At 35.4% G+C, this 11,968-nt stretch overlaps 2 non-coding genes across 2 annotated transcripts; both read right to left on the minus strand.

Annotated features, from left to right (window-relative positions):
• Positions 1-372: 372 nt before the first annotated feature.
• Positions 373-444, minus strand: TRNAT-CGU (transfer RNA threonine (anticodon CGU)). Its single transcript has one exon. It is a non-coding gene; the product is annotated as a tRNA-Thr (tRNA).
• A 5,749-nt stretch (positions 445-6,193) lies between these two features.
• Positions 6,194-6,265, minus strand: TRNAT-CGU (transfer RNA threonine (anticodon CGU)). The gene has a single exon. It is a non-coding gene; the product is annotated as a tRNA-Thr (tRNA).
• Between the last annotated feature and the right edge of the window lie 5,703 nt (positions 6,266-11,968).

Below are 11,968 nucleotides of genomic sequence, written 5' to 3' on the forward strand. Positions count from 1 at the left end.
AGGCTGGAAGTGGTGTCTACATCATGTTTTCGAACCAGAAATTTCTATTTTTACTCCATGTCTTAGGTATTTGTCAAGTTTAGTAATGTCAAACTCGGGATTTATATTAATATAAGATTTTGGTAACACATATGTCAAAACAGGCTTATTCTAAAAGCAGTTTCGAAGAAATTGATTTCCACAAGCTGTGTAACATTAATAGAAGCATGGAAAACGCAGTTTAATTTTTTTAAACAAAGATGTCTATTTTAATGAAAATTTAAAATACGTGAAGAATGATGTATCGCCATCTTTATCCTAAAGTAATTTCATATGAATTTGTTCAACTGGATATGATAGAAGTATAAGCATTCATCAAGTTGAAGGTGTGCAAGCCACCAGTGAGGTTCGAACTCACGACCCCTGGTTTACGAAACCAGTGCTCTACCTCTGAGCTATGATGGCTCGTTGCTTTATTTGAAAACGTATAATTTCGTTAAGAAACTATACAGTATGTTTAATATCAACTTATCTTCAAAATATTAATATAGCATTGTTAAAACAATCACACGTAAAAATATAATATTAAGAACATCTCTTCGACAACATTTTCAACGGTAAGGTATTGTGCTGTTTCCTCCTCTGTTCAGGTATATAATTTGTATATTAATCGCGGAGAGGTGTTCAGGACTATCTATATGCAATACCTATCGAGTTCGCATAATAGTTCATTTTTCTCCACATTTTATCGAAATATTTTATTGTAGTATGTAGGGTCTATCTACTATTGTTTGTGGGTTTGAATATTTATGCATAAACTTTGAAGAAGTGGTTTTTGGGCACTCTACATACTGTCGAAAGTAGTATATTTTATAATGACTCTTGTTTGGTTTAGAATTGTTCTTTGCTAACGTTAATCCACGCTGGAGCTGCATAGTCTATTACAGTTATATACGTTTTGTATATTTTGAGGATGGTTTCAGCTGTTACTCCATTGTTTTTACCAGTTAGGCTCCTAGGATAGTTTGTTTTTCGCCTAATACTTTTGTTGTTAAATCTGATTATTATTGTTTCAGTTAACCTTACTAAGTGATATGCCTTTTGTCTAAGTTTTCTGAATCCGTTTTGTGTCTCGAGTAATTTTGACGTTATTTTCAAAATGTGGAGAGTCTGTTACTGATTATTCGTTCAAGAATTTTTCATACACAGCTGGTCAGGCTGATTGGTCGATAGTTGTTTGGTTTATTGGCTAGCATACCTTCTTTATGGAACATTAATGTATTAGCTTGCTTCCAAGAAACTGAGATGTAGCAAGGGTAGAACGATAAATGAAAAATTTCTAATAGATGATCAAATAATTTCGAAGTGCCTTTCTTGAAGAGAATTTCTTGTATGCCGTCCTTTTCTGGTGATTTGTTTCTTGAATTCTTAATTGCTTGTTTGAGTTATGTTAATGTAAATTTTTAAGAAGCAGTAGATTATTATAGTCATTTATGTTGTGGTGTTATCGTTGTTAATATTGATTGGGAAATATGGTTTGGATAATTCTGTGTTATTTGTTACATGACTGTTTACTCTATTGTAAAAATAGGTGTTCACGTCTAGGTCGTTTTGTTTTGAAAGTGTTTTGTAGTTGTTGTCTGGAGGCTTCTGCTTTTTCTTTGTTTGTGTGCGCTAATGTGTTATTTTATTCTAGTATTGGGTATTTTCTTGATGTGGCTTCTTTGGTGAGTCTTTATAGGTGCGACCGAAACTTTCTAGGGTCGTTTTTTTTTTTTTTTCGTTTAGTTGGAAGCAAATGTTATCCGATTTTACTTCGTTTAACAATATAATTTCTGGCCTTATTTTATTTCTCATACTGCTTATTTGTATTTTTATTTCTTTGTCTCTTGTTGCCATGAACTGTCTTCTTAATTGTCTTTTCTTTTCTGTGTTATTAGTTGTTTGTTCGATTTCCATGCGTTATTTATAGTTTTATGTTGTTCGTATGGTAGAGTATCCGATGCTGGTTTTGGTAGGTACTGTGTGATTATTTGACTATAACTATCAACTTTTACTTTGTTGTTGGCTGTATGCTCAACATTTTCTGGTAATATGTTGTCTAATTCTTTCTGATATTTTTGTCAATTAGCTTAATTGCAATTAATTGGTCTTGTTTAAAGGTTATATCTTTATGGAGATCGAGATCGAAGGTACACCATATTGGTAGAAGATCACTGTCAACATCTTTTTCCACATTAAAATTTAATAACTTTTGTCTAATATTAAAGAGTGTGAGGCAGATGTCTAAGATATCTTTTGTATTTATAGCTTGCGTAGTATGCGTAGGTGTAGGTGTTCTTGGGGGTTTGTTGTGTCTGTGTGTTTGTTAAGTTCTTGTGTATTGTTCACTATTTTGGTTTGGTTTTGTTCTTCTCTTGGGGGTGATTTTGTTGTGTGATGTTTTCCTTCAGCTTTTCTGCATTTGTCACTGTATCTGTTGTTGTAGCTGCGTGTGTTTCTTATGAAGTTGTGTTAGTTATATCGTTTGGAATTGGTCTTGTTGTTTTTATTTCATAGATATGTTGCTTTATTTTTTGGTACTTGTCGCAAACTTTGTAGTTTGCTGTGTGTGTTTTATGCAGTTGCAACAATTAGGTTTTTCTTACTATTTTTTACAGACAAATATATGGCGCTTACCGCCATGTCCACGTCACATCGGTGTTGTTAAACGTGCCGCTGATACGTGACCATATCTTTAGCAATTTTAGCATTTTATAACTACCATTGCTGGTGTTTTCAATTGCTCTACTTGAAAATTTTGGTACCACAGTTACGACAGAAAGTGTTCGAACCCCTGCGTCGTGAGTAGTTTTGTTCGTCAAAACTTAAAAGTATCAAGATTAGGATAATGAAAGTAGAGTATATTATAAATATTCTTCTAACACACTTTTACATACATATTTATGTAAATTGAACGACAAATAAACTATTTATAAACAAATAACCAAACATAGGAGAAGCAGAAAGTGTTCGTGCGTCCACTTTAATGGTCAGTTGTGTAACATTACTTGGCGCAATCTCTCCTCATAGTCCTCCATGATCGTTTGACAGTACTGGTATTTTTTTTCCATTCTTCTTTACAGAAGGCCTCCAACTCTTCCATGTTTTTCCGATGACGCTGATAAACCCTGGTCTTCGACTCATGCCAAACGTTTTCAATTGGGTTGAGATCGTGTGACTGTGATGGCCACTCCAGAACGCTTATATGGTTCCTCTGCAACCAGGTTTGCACATATTTCGATGTGTGCCTAGGGTCATTGTCGTGCTGGAAGATCCAACGACGCCCAAGCCGCAAGTTACAACCATCATTCTCGATATAACTGCCTAATATATCAACGTACTCTTCTTTCTTTCTTGATTCCGTTGACGTGGTGAAGGCTGCCTACACCAGAAGAGCTGAAGGAACCCCATAGCATGATCGAGCCACTTCCGTATTTAACTGTATGGACGGTGTTCTTTGGAAGATTTCGTTCCCCCTTCTTACGGAAAATATAGCGAGCATCGCTGTGGCCGAAAAGCTCGATTTTAGTCTCGTCTGACCAAAGAATATTCTCCCAATAGGTAAAGGGTTTAACTACATGTTTTCTTGCATACCTCAATCGTGTTTCTAAATGAACAGGCTTTAAATATGGAGTTCTACGAGGACGGCATGCTTTGATGTTCTTGTTGCTGTTTTAAAATAAGCACAGAGCTACACACTGCGCTATCTGTGCTCTGCCCACCACGAGTATCGAAACCCGGTTTTTAGCGTTGTAAGTCCGCAGACCTACCGCTAAGCCACTGGGGGGCAGGCATGCTTTGAACCCAGAAAAGCGTAACATGTTCGTAACTGTAATGGTGCTTACTTCACTCCAGTTTTCCTTACCAGTTTCTGTATGTCATTACGTGTTAAACGAGTATTCCTACTAACATTCTGAAATCCTTCCACTTGGTTCTCTCTCGAATTTTGGTGAGGCGTCTGGAACGAGGAAGGTTAGCGGTTGATTCTATAAGCTTAAACTTGGCAATTATGCTTTGAACAGTAAATTTCGGCACATTAATTTGTGTAGCAATACCGGAAAGAGACACACGAGGCTTGTATTTTACAATAATTCGGTTTTTTTAAATCATTGGACAGTTGTTTCCTGTTCGTCATGATGACCAATCAGATAATGACGGAGATGGCGCTAAATTGCCGGAAGTAAATTTTTTGCTGGCTAAATTCCAATAATTATGAACCCAGTGTCTAGTTCTGGAATGGTATAATGTAGTTTACTCGCCAAAAAAAAAACAAAATTTTTACGGGAACATCAGTTTTTGACACGTTCTGAACTGTACGAACACTTTCTGCTCCTCCTATTTTTGGTTATTTCTTTATAAACAATTTATTTGTCGTTTAATTTACATACAAATTTATGTAAACGTGTGTTAGAATAATGTTTATAATACATCTATTAGCCTAATCGTAATACTTTTTACGTTATGAGCAAAAGACTACTCGGGACGCAGGTGTACGAACACTATCTGTCGTAACGGTGACTATTTTTCTTCTTGTTTTTCGTTTTCTCCTTATATTAATATCTTTATCATCATCAAAAGATGATAATTGTGTTTTGGCCACATTACATATGACCATGAATGGGGTATTATTAACTGCATTTGAAATTACATCTGATTTCTGGCCACCTAATGAACTAGATTTACTTAGCTTGTTTTTCAGGCCACTGGAAGGGCGTGCGTCTTGGTTTTTAGACGTCATGTTCTTTTTGTTCTAAGCGGTTGTCGCCATCGCTCCAGGTTAGGCGACCCGCACTTTCGTCGTCCAGGTGAATTCTTAGGCTTCCTCGCGTTTAACAGTTTCTCTGACTCATATGAGTATTTCTTAGCGCTATTTCGCCCACATAAGTGTAGATATCTCACTCAGAAGGAAGGTTAAAAGTTTTTTTTTCCTGTATGTTCAGGAGCTTTTCTCCATTCTTCTTGCTTATTCTCACTGAAGGTCTCCTGATCTCATTGTTTAGAATTGTTTGTTTGTTTTGAATTTCGCGCAAAGCCACATACGGATACCTGCGCTAGCCGACATTAATTTAGCAGTGAAAGACTAGATGAAGAGCAACTAGTCTTTACCAACCACCGCCAACTCTTGGGCTACTCTTTTACCAATGAATATTGGGATTAATCTATCACATTATAACAGCCCTACTATCGAAAGAGCGAGCATGTTTGAACACGAAACCTCACATTACGATTCGAGAGTATCAACCACCTGACCACGCCTCTGAAAGTGTTCTTCTTCAAAACGAAATAAAACAAAAATTAACAGTAGCAAATTGTTTTTTATTTATTGCTTTTCAAATTTATATGTCTCAAGGTGTTATAGCCTTCATAATCATTTCAGTGATTCATTGCATGAGCACATTTTTTACTGATGTCACAACAGTACAAATTGCAACGCTAAGTGTCCTTTATGTGACATTTTAGTTTCTAATGATTGGCTGGTAAACAACACATAAGTATACAGTTGTACGAGTGGTAAGAACAGGTAACCCCTTCAGGCAGTCTTTGGTCTCTGTTCGTAGAGTTTGTCCTGTTCTTTTATCCACGCGTAACCGGAATTAAAGTTCTCAGCAAGAAAAGAAGTCGGTTCTAATATGCCTCAGAATATAAATTATCTTTATAGACATTCCGATCTGAGAGCGATAATTAACATAAAATTATTAAAAAATAAATAAATAATGAAAATAAGAAAAACGATGAATCCAAATGCAAATATTGTATTTTCCAGCCTAAAACTAGGTGCTCTAAGAAAGTAAAGAAACAAGGCTGGAAGTGGTGTCTACATCATGTTTTCGAACCAGAAATTTCTATTTTTACTCCATGTCTTAGGTATTTGTCAAGTTTAGTAATGTCAAACTCGGGATTTATATTAATATAAGATTTTGGTAACATATATGTCAAAAACAGGCTTATTCTAAAAGCAGTTTCGAAAATATTGATTTCCACAAGCTGTGTAACATTAATAGAAGCATGGCAAACGCAGTTTAATTTTTTTAAACAAAGATGTCTATTTTAATGAAAATTTAAAATACGTGAAGAATCATGTATCGCCATCTTTACGTCAAAGTAATTTCATATGAATTTGTTCAACTGGATATGATAGAAGTATAAGCATTCATCAAGTTCAAGGTGTGCAAGCCCCCAGTGAGGTTCGAACTCACGACCCCTGGTTTACGAAACCAGTGCTCTACCTCTGAGCTATGATGGCTCGTTGCTTTATTTGAAAAACGTATAATTTCGTTAAGAAACTATACAGTATGTTTAATATCGACTTATCTTCAAAATATTAATATAGCATTGTTAAAACAATCACACGTAAAAATATAATATTAAGAACATCTCTTCGACAACATTTTCAACGGTAAGGTATTGTGCTGTTTCCTCCTCTGTTCAGGTATATAATTTGTATATTAATCGCGGAGAGGTGTTCAGGACTATCTATATGCAATACCTATCGAGTTCGCATAATAGTTCATTTTTTCTCCACATTTTATCGAAATATTTTATTGTAGTATGTAGGGGTCTATCTACTATTGTTTGTGGGTTTGAATATTTATGCATAAACTTTGAAGAATTGGTTTTTGGGCACTCTACATACTGTCGAAAGTAGTATATTTTATAATGACTCTTGTTTGGTTTAGAATTGTTCTTTGCTAACGTTAATCCACGCTGGAGCTGCATAGTCTATTACAGTTATATACGTTTTGTATATTTTGAGGATGGTTTCAGCTGTTACTCCATTGTTTTTACCAGTTAGGCTCCTAGGATAGTTTGTTTTCGCCTAATACTTTTGTTGTTAAATCTGATTATTATTGTTTCAGTTAACCTTACTAAGTGATATGCCTTTTGTCTAAGTTTTCTGAATCCGTTTTGTCTCTCGAGTAATTTTGACGTTATTTTCAAAAATGTGGAGAGTCTGTTACTGATTATTCGTTCAAGAATTTTTCATACACAGCTGGTCAGGCTGATTGGTCGATAATTGTTTGGTTTATTGGCTAGCATACCTTCTTTATGGAACATTAATGTATTAGCTTGCTTCCAAGAAACTGAGATGTAGCAAGGGTAGAACGATAAATGAAAAATTTCTAATAGATGATCAAATAATTTCGAAGTGCCTTTCTTGAAGAGAATTTCTTGTATGCCGTCCTTTTCTGGTGATTTGTTTCTTGAATTCTTAATTGCCTGTTTGAGTTATGTTAATGTAAATTTTTAAGAAGCAGTAGATTATTATAGTCATTTATGTTGTGGTGTTATCGTTGTTAATATTGATTGGGAAATATGGTTTGGATAATTCTGCGTTATTTGTTACATGACTGTTTACTCTATTGTAAAAATCTGTGTTCACGTCTGGGTCGTTTTGTTTTGAAAGTGTTTTGTAGTTGTTGTCTGGAGGCTTCTGCTTTTTCTTTGTTTGTGTGCGCTAATGTGTTATTTTATTCTAGTGTTGGGTATTTTCTTGATGTGGCTTCTTTGGTGAGTCTTTATAGGTGCGACCGAAACTTTCTAGGATCGTTTTTTTTTTCGTTTAGTTGGAAGCAAATGTTATCCGATTTTACTTCGTTTAACAATATAATTTCTGGCCTTATTTTATTTCTCATACTGCTTATTTATATTTTTATTTCTTTGTCTCTTGTTGCCATGAACTGTCTTCTTAATTGTCTTTTCTTTTCTGTGTTATTAGTTGTTTGTTCGATTTCCATGCGTTATTTATAGTTTTATGTTGTTCGTATGGTAGAGTATCCGATGCTGGTTTTGGTAGGTACTGTGTGATTATTTGACTATAACTATCAACTTTTACTTTGTTGTTGGCTGTATGCTCAACATTTTCTGGTAATATGTTGTCTAATTCTTTCTGATATTTTTGTCAATTAGCTTAATTGCAATTAATTGGTCTTGTTTAAAGGTTATATCTTTATGGAGATCGAGATCGAAGGTACACCATATTGGTAGAAGATCACTGTCAACATCTTTTTCCACATTAAAATTTAATAACTTTTGTCTAATATTAAAGAGTGTGAGGCAGATGTCTAAGATATCTTTTGTATTTATAGCTTGCGTAGTATGCGTAGGTGTAGGTGTTCTTGGGGGTTTGTTGTGTCTGTGTGTTTGTTAAGTTCTTGTGTATTGTTCACTATTTTGGTTTGGTTTTGTTCTTCTCTTGGGGGTGATTTTTGTTGTGTGATGTTTTCCTTCAGCTTTTCTGCATTTGTCACTGTATCTGCTGTTGTACCTGCGTGTGTTTCTTATGAAGTTATGTTAGTTATATCGTTTGGAGTTGGTCTTGTTGTTTTTATTTCATAGATATGTTGCTTTATTTTTTTGTACTTGTCGCAAACTTTGTAGTTTGCTCTGTGTATTTTATGCAGTTGCAACAATTAGGTTTTTCTTACTATTTTGTACAGACAAATATATGGTGCTTACCGCCATGTCCACAGCACCTCGGTGTTGCTAGACGTGCTGAATGTACGTGACCATATCTTTGGCAATTGTAACTTTGTGTAACTACAATTGCTGGTATTTTCAATTGCTCTACTTGAAATCTGTGGTACCATAGAGTGATACAGATGTTTATTAATTCCATAATGTTGTAATTTTGTTCTGTGTCTACTCTTAATAAGTTTGTTGGTTTGTTTCTAATTTTGGAAATTATTCTTTCCACTTTAAGGTGTATTTTGAATCTGTAGTTCTTGTTGTATGCCTTTATAGTGATTGTGTAGTGGACCCTGCGAATTACGATTGTATTGGACTGTAGTTTGCCATCCCTTAGGTGGATATTAATGTTTCCAGGTGTGAAAGCGTCTTTTGAACATTACTTTAGTAGCTTTTTATGTTCAGCAGCCTCTTGTCCTCGGAGAAAAACACCATCCCTGGGTAAACGCTTGGCATTGGCTATTTCGACACCTGGTTTACATCGTCTGATTTCCGCCGTAAGTTGCGGTTGGTTGTATGTGCCAGGTACGTCTTGTATTACATTCGACAATAGGAGTTGTTTACGTTTTAATGTTGTGTTTTAAGACTGCAGATTATCATTTTGTGATGAATTTCGTCTTTTTCGTTTTGATATCACAAGTGTAAAACCTTCTTTTTTTTGGGTCAGTTGGTTCGTTTGGAGTATTTATAACGGTGGAGGAAACTGTCTCCACAAGAATGTGAGAAGTTTCTCCACTTTCTTTTTCCTTTTTTAGAATTTTTACTGAAGTTACTTAACTATTTTCTTCTGGCTTTTCGTTTTCTCATTATATTAATATCTTTATCATTATCAGAAGATGATAACTGTGTTTTAGCCACATTACATAAAGCCATGTATGGGGAATTATTAACTGCATTTGAAATTAATCTGATTTATGGCCACCTAATGAACTAGTCTTACTTAGCTTGTTTATCAGGCCGGCCCGGCATGACCAAGTATGTTAAGGCGTTCGACTCGTAATCCGAGGGTCGCAGATTCGAATCCCGGTCGCACAAAACATGCTTGACCTTTCAGCTGGGGGGTGTTATAATTTACGGTCAATTCCACTATTTATTGGTAAAAGAGTAGCCCAAGAGTTGGTCTTACACTGCTAAATTAGGAACGGCTAGCGCAGATAGCCCTCGAGTAGCTTTGCGCGAAATTCAAAACAAAATTTTCAGGCCACTGTTAGGGCACGCGAATTGGTTCCTAGATGTCATGTTCTTTTTCTACTAAGTGGTTGTCGGCATCGCTCCAGGTTAGGCGACCGGAACTTTCTTCGTCCAGGTGAAGTCTTAGGCTTCCTCGCACTTAACAGTTTCTGTATTTGAGTATTTTATCAACTCTTTGGCTACTCTTTTACCAATGAAGAGTGGAATTGAAGTGTCACATCATAACGGTCCGACCGCAGAAAGGGCGAGCATGTTTGGTGTAACGGGGATGCAAACCCGTGAACTTCAGGTTACGATTCGACTGCCTCAACTACCTGGCCACATCTCTGAAAGCGTTCTGCTTCAAGAGTAAATACAACCAAAATTAGGAGTAGCTAATTGTTTTTGTATTGATTGCTTTTCAAATTTATCTTATGGTGTTACAGCCTTCAGAGTTCATAATTATGCTGGTGATTTATGGCATGAGCACCTTTTTTACTTACTTCACAGCAGCACAAATTGCAACGGTAAGCGTCCCTTGTGTGACATATTAGTTTCTTATGACTGACTGGTGGACAATACATTCGGGTATAGTTTTTCGAATGGCCACAACAGGTGACCCCTTCAAGCTGTCTTTGCTTCATGTTCGTTGAGTTTCTCGTGCCATCTTACACACGCATAACCGAAATAAAAGTGTTCAGCAACGAAAACAGTCGATGGTAAAATTCCTATGAAAATAGAATTTTTACATATATATTTTTCTCTACAAGTGGGATTTCTCGTCATCACTTATTGATATCCTTCTAAATAACCATTCAATTATAACAGTAGCAGGTATTTACTGTTCACCAACCAAATGTATTGACATAAACCTCTTCCACAACATCTTTTCCCACAATTAAAATATAATTGTAATAGGTGATTTGAATAGTAAACATAAAAACTTTGAACGTAAATTCACCAACACAAATGGAAGACAGCTATTGCAATTCATTGATGAAAATAACATCGTCCTAATAAATGACGGTAAACCTACGCATACTACGTATGCTAGAAATAGAAGTGATATCCTAGGCAACTGCCTTTCCTCCTTAAATATCAGACAAAAGAAGACAGTTCATGGCAACAAGAGATAAAGAAATAAAAACACAACTAAACAGTATCAGAAATAAAATCAGACCAGAAATTAAATTGTTAAAACAATAAAAATCGGATAATTTCTGCTGCAAACTAAATGAAAAAAACGATCCTAGAAAGTTTCGGTCGCACCTATAAAGACTCACCAAAGAAGCCACAACAAAAAATACCCAACACTAGAATAAAATAACACATTAGCGCACACCAACAAAGAAAAAGCAGAAGCCTTCAGACAACAACTACAAAACACTTTCAAAACACAACGACCCAGGCATGAACACCTATTTTTACAATACAGTAAACAATATCGTAACAAATAACACAGAATTAGAAAACCAATATTTCCAAAACAACCCCCTCCGGTATGCTTGCGGATTTATAACGCTGAAAACCAGGTTTCGATCCCCGCGGCGGGCAGAGCACACGTAACTCATTGTATACCTTTGTGCGTAATTCAACACAACAACAAACAACAAAACAACAATTTCTCTGACTACAATAACACCAATAACATAAATGACTATAATAATGTACTGCTTACCAAAAATTTACATTAACAGAACTCAAACAAGAAGTTAAGAATACCAAAAACAAATCACCAGAAACTGACGGCATAGAAGCCTTCAAAAAAGGCACTTTGAAATTATTTGATCATCTATTAGCAATTTTTCATTTATCCTTTTACCCTAGCTACATCCCTGTTTCTGGGAAGTAAACTAATACATTAATGTTTCATAAAGAAGGTATGCCAGCCAATAAACCAAACAGTTATCGACCAATCAGCTAAACTAGAGTCATTATAAAATATACTACTTAGGACAGCATATAGAGTACCCAAAACCACTTCAAAGTTTATGCATAAATATTCAAACACACAATCAATAGTAGATAGATCCTACCTAGTAAAATAATAATAATAATAATAAATACTAAAATAAAAACATGCCACCTATGAGCTAGACATTAGTGAAGGAACTGATTGTGCAAAATACATGGACATTACACTGAAGAGGGCCTGAGTAAATATGGGTTACTCTAATCCTGATGTAATAATTTTAATGTACTAAACAGTTCACACTAACAAGGAAATGGAAAGAGGAAGAGGTCAAGTGCACCTGACCTTCCTGAGTATACATATATATATAACCAAACGTTGATTCCACATGCAAATATT

This window comes from Tachypleus tridentatus, chromosome 1, assembly GCF_004210375.1.
Source record: "Tachypleus tridentatus isolate NWPU-2018 chromosome 1, ASM421037v1, whole genome shotgun sequence".
In the NCBI taxonomy this organism is placed as follows: Eukaryota; Metazoa; Arthropoda; class Merostomata; order Xiphosura; family Limulidae; genus Tachypleus; species Tachypleus tridentatus.